This window comes from Eptesicus fuscus, chromosome 4, assembly GCF_027574615.1.
Source record: "Eptesicus fuscus isolate TK198812 chromosome 4, DD_ASM_mEF_20220401, whole genome shotgun sequence".
Lineage (NCBI taxonomy): Eukaryota > Metazoa > Chordata > Mammalia > Chiroptera > Vespertilionidae > Eptesicus > Eptesicus fuscus.
In genome coordinates this window covers 66,039,535-66,049,683 of record NC_072476.1, presented here as the reverse complement: position 1 = coordinate 66,049,683, position 10,149 = coordinate 66,039,535, and positions in this window count along the sequence as shown.

Genomic DNA, 10,149 nt, shown 5'->3' with positions numbered 1-10,149 from the left:
TTTCTGAACAAATAACCGATAGAAAGACTGCCTAGAGAATATAAGAGCTGTGAATAAAAAAAAGCCTTTAATAAAACGGGGGAGTATATAATGTACTAGATGTGACACTAAGGTTGTTATGGGCAGTTAGACAGACTAGCAGAGCAATGACGATGTGCCAGGTACAGAAACTGACCAGGGCAGAAAGCCCTGGATGCCTAGCAAGGGGCAACACTGGGAAAACAGGAACCTCCCCCGCCCCCCTCCCCCGGAACAGCCTATCCTTCCCTAGAATATCACCACTCATGCAGTTTGGACCCTGATCTTTCATATCGCTGGTCATGAGGTTTAGACCACCTGACCTTTTCCTCCCTAAAGATCATATCAAGGCCTTAGTTGTATTTCAGCTGCAGGCCCAGAAAAGCAGCAAAACCAAACAGTGACGCCATGGCTGCCTCAGGACCAGCTGCACTGAAGAATGACCCCTTGCCCTGGCACCAACCAGTGGAGACCATGACCCTAAAAGACCACACCTGGAAAGCTGATTAATATCCTATTAAGTCCCTCCCTTGAGACCTCTCCAAGATTTCCACCTGCCAGAGGCGTAAGTAGATTACTGTCCAAGCTTCACTGAGAGGAAGGTAGGATGCAAACTCACAAAAATGTGAGGATTGCCCCTTAGGACTGAGCACTTCTAGAGTTTGCAACCAGGAGAGCAACGGGGAGTGGCAGCTCATCCCAGGCTAAAACCCCTTGAACCTAACGTCCCTTTTTCTCTGATTTCCCAGTGAGCCTAGGCTCTTCTGTTACTTCTTCTAGGTACCTTCCTTGTTTCACTGTCCCAAGTATATGTTTGCTCCCATCATCGACACAATACCGTCTGGCTAGGTGCTATGTAGCCCTTCCCTTTGGATATCCCCCATCCTCTTTTCTTTAAGTAATTTCAATTTTCCTTTATTCACCTTCTGAGATTGCTATTTAGCCTTTCCAATCTGTAGAGACTAGCTTTAAAAATGGAACATGAGGTGGCGGGGGGCGGGGGGGAGCGGGGGCACTATTCCTTTGGAGTTTACAGGCAGGAACATTTCAAACACTCACTATTTTACTACATAACTCTCAACTAGCTGAATGAGAGTGAGGCTAATCAATTCAATATGAAATCTTTGCCCATGACAGCTGCTGAAGAAACTCATCAAGTTCTTCTTCACAATATACTTCTACTTCATTAACTGCAAACCTGTGTTTAATTCTGCTGTCCAGTGACAGTCTCCAGAGTATCACTGACATCACAAGCGTCCTTGATCAGCTCATTGGAATATTACAGCTGGTCTTCAGGGAAATTGAAAGACACAAAGCCATCAGTCAAAGGGAAATATGCTAATCCCTATTGCTTTGTATGTCTGTTGAGACAGAGTGAGAAACTCAAATATTCTATCATATAATCTTGTCATGTAAAACGTTTTTGTTTTTGTTTTCTTACACTGAATGCACTTAAAAAACACACAGTAAAACTGGAATAATCTATAACAATCTATATTCAGAAGTACACATATAAAGTAAGAGAATATATTTTGATGGATCAAAATTTATCAAATGACCACTGCTATAAAAAAAAACTCACTATACCTTATATTTCATTTTATAATGTATTTTGGAAATGCCTGTTTTAAAATCTCACTTCCTGTACCTCTTAAAGTCACATCAGGATAGACTAGGTTAAGATTTTAAATTTTAAATATTAGTACTTGAAGTTACATTTTATCAGGTACTTCAAAATTTGTATGTTATAAAATAACTAAACAAGCCAAAACATGTATGCTGGTGTTCTTGAAACCTCAATTCATGAATAGATGTGAGAAAAGCATGATTTGTTTCCTACAAAAAATGGGATTAAATGACTGAATGATATTAATGATTCAAAATAAATTGATCATCTTACATATATGATTCTCTACCCTAAAAATGTTTTAAACCTGAATATTTGGTCTTCCATGTATCACTGTGTGCTAATTACCCCAATATTTAAAATTCATGTTTGTTTCATAAATTTAATATTATATATTGGTTGATTGATCTTAGACTGATGGTCTAGGTCAGTGGTCGGCAAACTCATTGGTCAACAGAGCCAAATATCAACAGTACAACGATTGAAATTTCTTTTGAGAGCCAAATTTTTTAAACTTAAACTTCTTCTAACATCACTTCTTCAAAATAGACTCGCCCAGGCTGTGGTATTTTGTGGAAGAGCCACACTCAAGGGGCCAAAGAGCCGCATGTGGCTCGCGAGCCCCAGTTTGCTGATCACGGGTCTTGATTATCTCTGAGAAATAGCTTTTATGTCTATGTTTGAAAGGGGTGGAAAATGAGAGAATGTAACAGATAGACGGAGAGATAAATTGATATCGATGATAGATAATAGAAACTGCAAAAATATTTGTGCATATATATTTCATATATAATACAAATGTGTATAATATACTTATAGCCTTTGTATAATAAAGTCCCAGCTCACTTAGCTTTTGAATTAAAGTTATTCTAATACATACATGCTTTATTGTAAGTTTTTTTCTTTGTAGTCTCTAAAAATGTAAAAAAAACTGCAGTCTTATAAAGAAAACAAACCATTACTATTTCTATTTGCTTCCTAATAACAGTATAAAACTAAAGTAAATATATTGGATTCTTTTAGAGTTAACTGGTGTTTTCAGCTATACTTAACTAAATTATGTCAACACAATGAAATAAAAAATCAAATGCATGAAAATATATATTGATATTCTAAATTTACAAAGGCTTAAGTCTCCACCAGTGTGATTTCCATGTATCAACCCCTCCAAGTGTCTATCACATTGTGTCACGTGTGCACAGAAAAACACTGATTATGTTTCCATGTCACCTGTTCATCACATCACTTGGTGCTGTTCCAGAGCCAACACCCCTGAAGAAACTGGATTTTTATTAACTTATCTAATTTTTGGGTTATCTGCTACAGTATATAACAAACTACCCCAAACATTATATAATTTTTGGGAATATCTTAGAGTTTATCTTGTCAATTTCTCTGCTCTGTGAGGCTTTGACTGGGTTCACGCTGTGGAATGAAGCTTGGTGTCTAGAGAATATAAGATCACTTCATTCATGTGCCTGGCATCCTGACAGGGAAGTACAAAAGCTGGAATCAGCTAGCCCTTCTTCTTTTCTATGTAGGTCAGGTCTCTCGACATCATCTCTCCAGCAGGATAATAATATAGTAACTTAAGGCTCCAAAGGACCAAATAGAAGATGCCAGTTATCTTTAGGGCCTAAAAAAGGGCCTAGTGGCATTTTCACCATATTTTTTTGGCCAAAGTGGTTACAGGCCAGAACAAATTCATGGGTGGAGAAAGTAGTTCCCTCTTCTGCATGGGTGGGATGGTTATCGATGGAAGTGGGGTTCCTGGGGTACCACTGGAATAAGCATTTGTAGAGGCCCCCACTGGAGGATAAGATATGGTAGAAAGCTTTCCTTACATGGAATTACATGTCGGGGTTTCTAAAGTCCCATTTCCCTTAGTCTTGTCATAGAAGAAGTGTAGCTGGGGTTTCCATAGAGCTAGAAGCAGAGTCAGAGTCCAGATTTTTCATTTCATATTGCAGCCAGGTCCAAGCCAACCTCAGGCTAGCTGCAGTGCATTAGTCCATTGTCTGTGGGGGTCCACATGGCCATAGGCCACATGGGAGAACACAGGAGAGTGTGACCCAAGAAATAGGAGTCCCAATGGTCCCAAAAGTACAAGACAGTGAATCCCTTTGTTAAGGGGATTAAATCTTCCCTCGCTTGCAGTGGCCATGCCTATTCTGGCTAATGACCTCTCTTCCCACGTGTGATTCATAGCAAATATTATCCCTATGTCACCCCAACTTTATTGGGCATGTGTCTGTCTTCCCTTTGACCAGTCCCCAGGGCAGTGTCAAGTTGTAACTTTCTGGTGAACCTGCCTAAATTACATGCCTATAATATCTGGCTTTTCCTTTGCTCCTTTCCTATCTATATACATAAAAGTGTAATATGCAAATCGACTGGATGGCAGAACAACCAGTCAGCTATGATGCACACTGACCATTAGGGGGCAGATGTTCAGCAGAGGAGCTGCCCCCAGCCCACAGGCCCCGATCACCGGATGGGGAACTGGGAACAAGGGGGTGGGTGGTGGCAGACGTGGATAGTGCTGGGGCCCCAATTGCCCTGCTGGTCACCCCACAAAGAGGGTAACTGGCGGCGGGGGTTGGGGCCAGCTGCTGGCAGCCGGGGAAGATTGGCCCTGATTGCAGGCCAGGCCTAGGGACCCTATCCGTGCACACATTTTGTGTGCCGGGCCTCCAGTTATTAATAAGTAGGCTAATTACAATAGTATCAGGATGTTCAAGAATTTGCAGGACTATCTTTAATAGTCTATAGGTACTTACATCTGTGATAATCCATTCCAGTAGCATTTGTATGGTCTGTCAAGCCCCTACTCAGAAAAGCACACTGTACATTATGTTCTTAAAATTGAAATATAATATAGGGAAATGTGACTTTCAAAAACCATACTTGAATAGAAATATTTCTCTCTGGAAAGTATAATGTGCTAACATAAAAATCTTAACCTGGAGATAGCTTTCCTGTTAGGGTAGCATGCAATTCACTCTTCAGAACCATAATAAACCAATTCAGAAAAGAGTGTTTGTATGCCTGAAAGGTAAACCCAAATACCTTTCTGTTTCTGCTCAAATGAAATTTTGATTTCAAAGATAAAATTAAGTTGCTACATTAGACGGTATAAAATGCTTTCAATTTTTAAAACATAGTTCTCCCAACTTCTAAAAATATTAAGGTCTACACTTGGAGAGCATAGATATTTCACAGAATTAATAAAAAAGTATTTTCTGATGAAAATACATGCCACATTTTCCTAATTAGAACTTCATAATAACCTATTAATTTTTTGTTTCTTATTTAATGGGAACTACATAAGAATGACCAATAACATATTTAGTTCTTATTATCAAAAACTTTGAAACCTATTTGAGGGGGAAAAAAGAAGAAGGAAGGAAGGAAGGAAGGAAGGAAGGAAGGAAGGAAGGAAGGAAGGAAGGAAGACAAGTAAGGACCACAGTGTTTTACTACATAGAACAGTAATGAAATCCATGTCACAGATTATAACATTGCAGGGATAAGATACCTTCAGGTATTATAGTGGGTAATAAAGATTTCATAAAAAAGTAATACTTAAGCTAGCTTCTAAAAGTACATATAATTTACATAGGGGTGTGGAGAGGGGCAGGGTGGTGATGGAAGCACAGTTATCCAGAAGGGAAAACTTGCTTGAGCAAAGAGAAGGTAAATGTTAGCAGGAAGTGTATGATAAAGAGAGATGTATGAAGCTGTAATAATGAATTTTTTTGTGAGTAATAAAGTATAAATTTGAGTTGAGAGAATATAATCATCTTGTGGGGACCAATAACATAAAACTAAAGAGAAGAAAAGAGAATTTCAGATGTTCTTGAAAAGAGTCATCTCATGTAAATAGTAAATGGAATCCATTAATCTGGCTGAATATAAAAAATATTACATTGTATCTATAGTCAACAATAATGTATTTTATATTTAAAAAGTTAAGAGAACAGATAGAATGTTAAGTACTTTATCACAAAAAGTGTTTAAATTTTTTTAAAAATACTGAAATAACTAGAAAGAGAAGTATCAAGGCAAAGAGGTCGTTTCAAGAGGCCGCTGTTTAATCTCAGTATGAGATTATAAAGCAAAGGTAAATCTGTGGCACATTTTGAAGGAAGGATCATCAATATTTGGAAACTACTTTAAAATTATGGTAAAAGGTGTTTTGTTATTTTTCTTGAACATTTAATTGTGTCTTTCTTTGCTTTTAAATAGACAAATAATTACTGAATACTCTGACTTCATCTGAAATAAACAACTAATATTCAATTACCAATAACTAATCTAATGATGTTTCATCAAAAATGATACAATAAAAATAAACATTATATTAATATTTTTCTAAGATGGTAGAGTTTCTATTTATTGTTGTTGTTAATCCTCTTTCAAGGATATTTCTCCATTGATTTTTAGAGAGAGTGGAAAGGAGTAGGGAGACAGAGAGAGAGAAACATTGATGTGAGAGAGACACATCGATTGGCTGCGCCTGACCAGGACTGGGATGGAGCCTGCAACTAAGGTATTGCCCTTGATGGGAATCAAAGCCAGCACCCTTCAGTCTCAGGCCAAGGCTATATCCACTGAGCCAAACCAACTAGGGCTAGAGTAGATTTCTTTTAAGCACTTAAAATTAAGCAACCAGGAGGAAAGAAAATAAGCATTTCAGTATTTGAGTGTGTTTAATGTGAAGATGAAAACTGAATTTAGCCAGATCTATGTTAATGATTTCCTATTTCCATTTTTAATAGTATTTAATAATTTATTAAATTATCATGTAATTGACTTTGCTCTCTATTAATTTGAGTAAAAAATATCAAAAAGGAAATCATTCTCATTAAAATCTAATTATTTGATTTATCTTTTGGTAACTTTAAATATGCTTTTCAATTTTATAGTAAAGCAGTATATAAAACATTTATATAAAAGAACAAAAATAAAGTTTCAAGGATTCACAGTGTGCTAATAACCTCATTCTTAGGGGACACAGTATGCGACTATTTTCCACTACTCTGGGTGACTAGAATATACAGTCAAACTCATTTACCTAGTGTCCCAAGGAGAGTGGTATTCTTTTGTTGTTTCTTTTTTTATAGGAACTTAACTCTGCATGTCTGACATTGAGCTGAATAACCCCTATTGGGATTTAAAAATCCTTTCACAATAGGCAGAATATTCCTAAGCATAGGCTGGAAGAACTAGCATGGGTTGAAAATAAGAAGACTTAAAACTTGTAGATCTGGAATAGAAGAAACTGAAGAAAGGATAATAGTATGCACTATGATTACTTTGTGTTCAATATTTTAGTTCAGTGACCACAACCAATTTCCTCATTACTAAATGCAAACTAGTAAATGAGGTTGTGACAAAAGTCTGAACAGTTAAAAAGTATTTTAGGGAGAAACTAATAACCAATGCATTAATTTAGCTTACATTTAAATTTTCACCTACTTATTTCAAAGACTAAATTTTATTATGTACAATATTAATTCTAAATCTCATATTAGTTTTCATTTATTGTCAATTTACATAACTTTATTTTGAGTTGCTAGCAAATCTTAGTGACCTTTATTCTGTTCTATAATTTATAAAGTCAATCTTCTTTTCTGACTCTTGGAAAATTTGAAAACTATTATCTATATTATTTTATCAGGAAAAAACCCTCTCTTGACCTTGCTTTTTAGTCTATAAGTACTCCCACCATTAGAACATTTATTCCAACTACAATATTGTCCCTCACTTATTTATACAATGCGTCTACATATGAATGCATCCCATCATGGCACAACCTTCTAGACTAGACCACTTCCTTGCTAGTCATAAATGTGAGTAGCCCTATTAATCTCAGGCATTTTTAGGTTTGCTTATGAACCTTCTATGTAAAAAATGTCCATTTATAATGTATAGCATATTTCTATTGAAAATAACAAATTAATTTCCAAAGAGAAAAATAGTGCACCATTTGAAATCAGATTAGTTATTGTTAGGTATTATTCTGCTGATCACATTTTTCTCCTGTCTGAACATATCACTCAACTTCTAAATACCAACGTTTACAAATCCTGTTCTAGTCATTTGCACTATCCCAATGAGATGATCCAAAATATTTTATGATGTTAACTGAAAGCCACTTCATAAAGATATATTAATACTCTAAATACTGAATACTATGACACAATGGGAATATGGATATTTCTATTCTTTGGGCAAAGTAAAATATAGATAGGTTTCCTATAGATATATAGAAGTGTTATCTGCCTTTATGAAACATACATGGAAAGATTAGTCATTTTATTCCACACAAAAAAACTCATCTATAGCACAGAACAATATGAAACTCATCTTATGTCTGCATACTATGTGTGTTTATCTTATTTCAAAATCAGACCTAGTCTGAACACAAAGTGAAAACAGGTGCACTCATAATCCCTCAAAGCAAACTAGCTGCACCTCAGGCAGGGTCAAGAACATGGGAGTGAGGATGCACATGGCTATGAATATTACATTGGACAACACTTTCTTCTTTTAGTAGCTGCACAAACACCAGAAATGTGGATGACATAAATTTTAATGGAAAAAAAAGTACCTTTTTTTTAAAAAAAATAATCATTAAATTCATAGTCTGCTACTATTTTACTTCCACGAAGAAGCAAATAATTTTATTAGCCAGAAAATTACCTATTGTGTTAGATAATACCAGTAAGATGTGTTTGCTTGAAGGGCATTTTAAGGATTGGCACTGATTATAATTTAAATTCTGCCTACTAACTCTTATGGTTTACTTTTGGCACTGGTGCCAATAGTATTAAATAAAATATATTAACTTCCAAATTTAAGATTTCAAAGAGAAGAAATAGAGTGATAAGTAACGGATACCATAAAAGCTAATGTGGTTATACATGAGAATTACAGTCACATTGTCTTTCAAAAATTTGCTATTGCCATAATTAGACATAAGATAGGCCAAACATTATTTGGGGATTACATATGAAATAAGCCTTGAAGAAAAAAATGAAACTAAGGTATTATTTATACACACACATATATATGTGTGTGTATGCATGTGTATATATATATATATTTTCAAATAGTAAGGAGCTACAAAAAAAATATATGGCACTTGAGTAGGGTCTTTAAGGAGGGGTAGGATTCCATAAGCCAAAGAAGTGAAAAAAAATCTGTAATACTATGTTTTTTTTGTCATCTAGAGTAATATAAAAATGACAGCTATTCAAGCTTCTAGTTTTTAGGAATAAAGAAGAAAAGAATAACTAATTTGATAAGTTATACAACCATGATTCAAAACACTTTTGGCAGGTTGACATACTAAATAAGATGAATGACAGAATGTTAGAGAAATACATCTAAGCTCTGCATTTAAATTAAAATAATGAGAATGGAAAGCTCACTATTTAATTTTATTATTGTATTACTTTGATAAAAAGTTAAAGGGAGTCTAAATTTGAGTCTCTACCATTGGTTATAGATAAAAAGGGAAAATATTAGTTTGTCTTCAAATATTTAAAGGATATCATGCATAATGGGAATGTGTTTATGCTTTATGTCTTCTAAACATTGAAAATAAGTGAATCAAATTGTGTCTCTATAAATTTTTATCAAAGTAATACCATGATAAAATTAAACAGTAGGCTTTTCATTGTCATATGCCAAGTCAAATATTCTTTTTCTAGAATGTATATTGTTAAATTATGTAAGAAAATTAATTTATACAGATACTAAGTTGCAGAGATCCATGAAGGAAGAAATTATTTGGGTTTAGTTTTTGTTTGTGTTCTTGCTTATTATTAAACTTCTCGTACATAGAATAATATTTGAAACAAAGTAGGAATTTGATAAATGCTGATTAAAAGAATGAATAAATGAATGAATGAATGAGTGAGTGCTTGGGTTAGAATACTTAAATTACTTGTGGACCTTACGTAGTTCTATGATATATTATATTTTAATTTATGCTTACATAATAAATGATGATCTTAAAATGTCTTCCAAATATAACTATGATTTTCTATTCTGTTATATGTTACTAGAGACCCGGTGCACGAAATTCGTGCACAGGAGGGGGGTTGTCCCTTAGCCCAGCCTGCACCCTCTCCAATCTGGGACCCCTCAAGGGATGTCTGACTGCCTGTTTAATCCAGGACTGCTGGCTCCCAACTGCTTGTCTGCCTGCTTTCCTGATTACCCCTAACCGCTTCTGCCTGCCAGCCTGATCACCCCCTAACTACTCCCCTGTCAGCCTGATTGATGCCTAACTGCTCCCCTGCCAGCCTGTTTGCCCCTTACTGCCCTCCCCTGCAGGCCTGGTCCCCCCCCCAACTGCTCTCCCCTACAGGCCTGGGTCCCTCCCAACTGCCCTTCCCTGCAGGTCTGGTCGCCCCCAACTTCCCTCCTCTGCCAGCTTAGTCACCCCTAACTGCCCTCCCCTGCAGGCTTGATCACCCCCAACTGCCCTC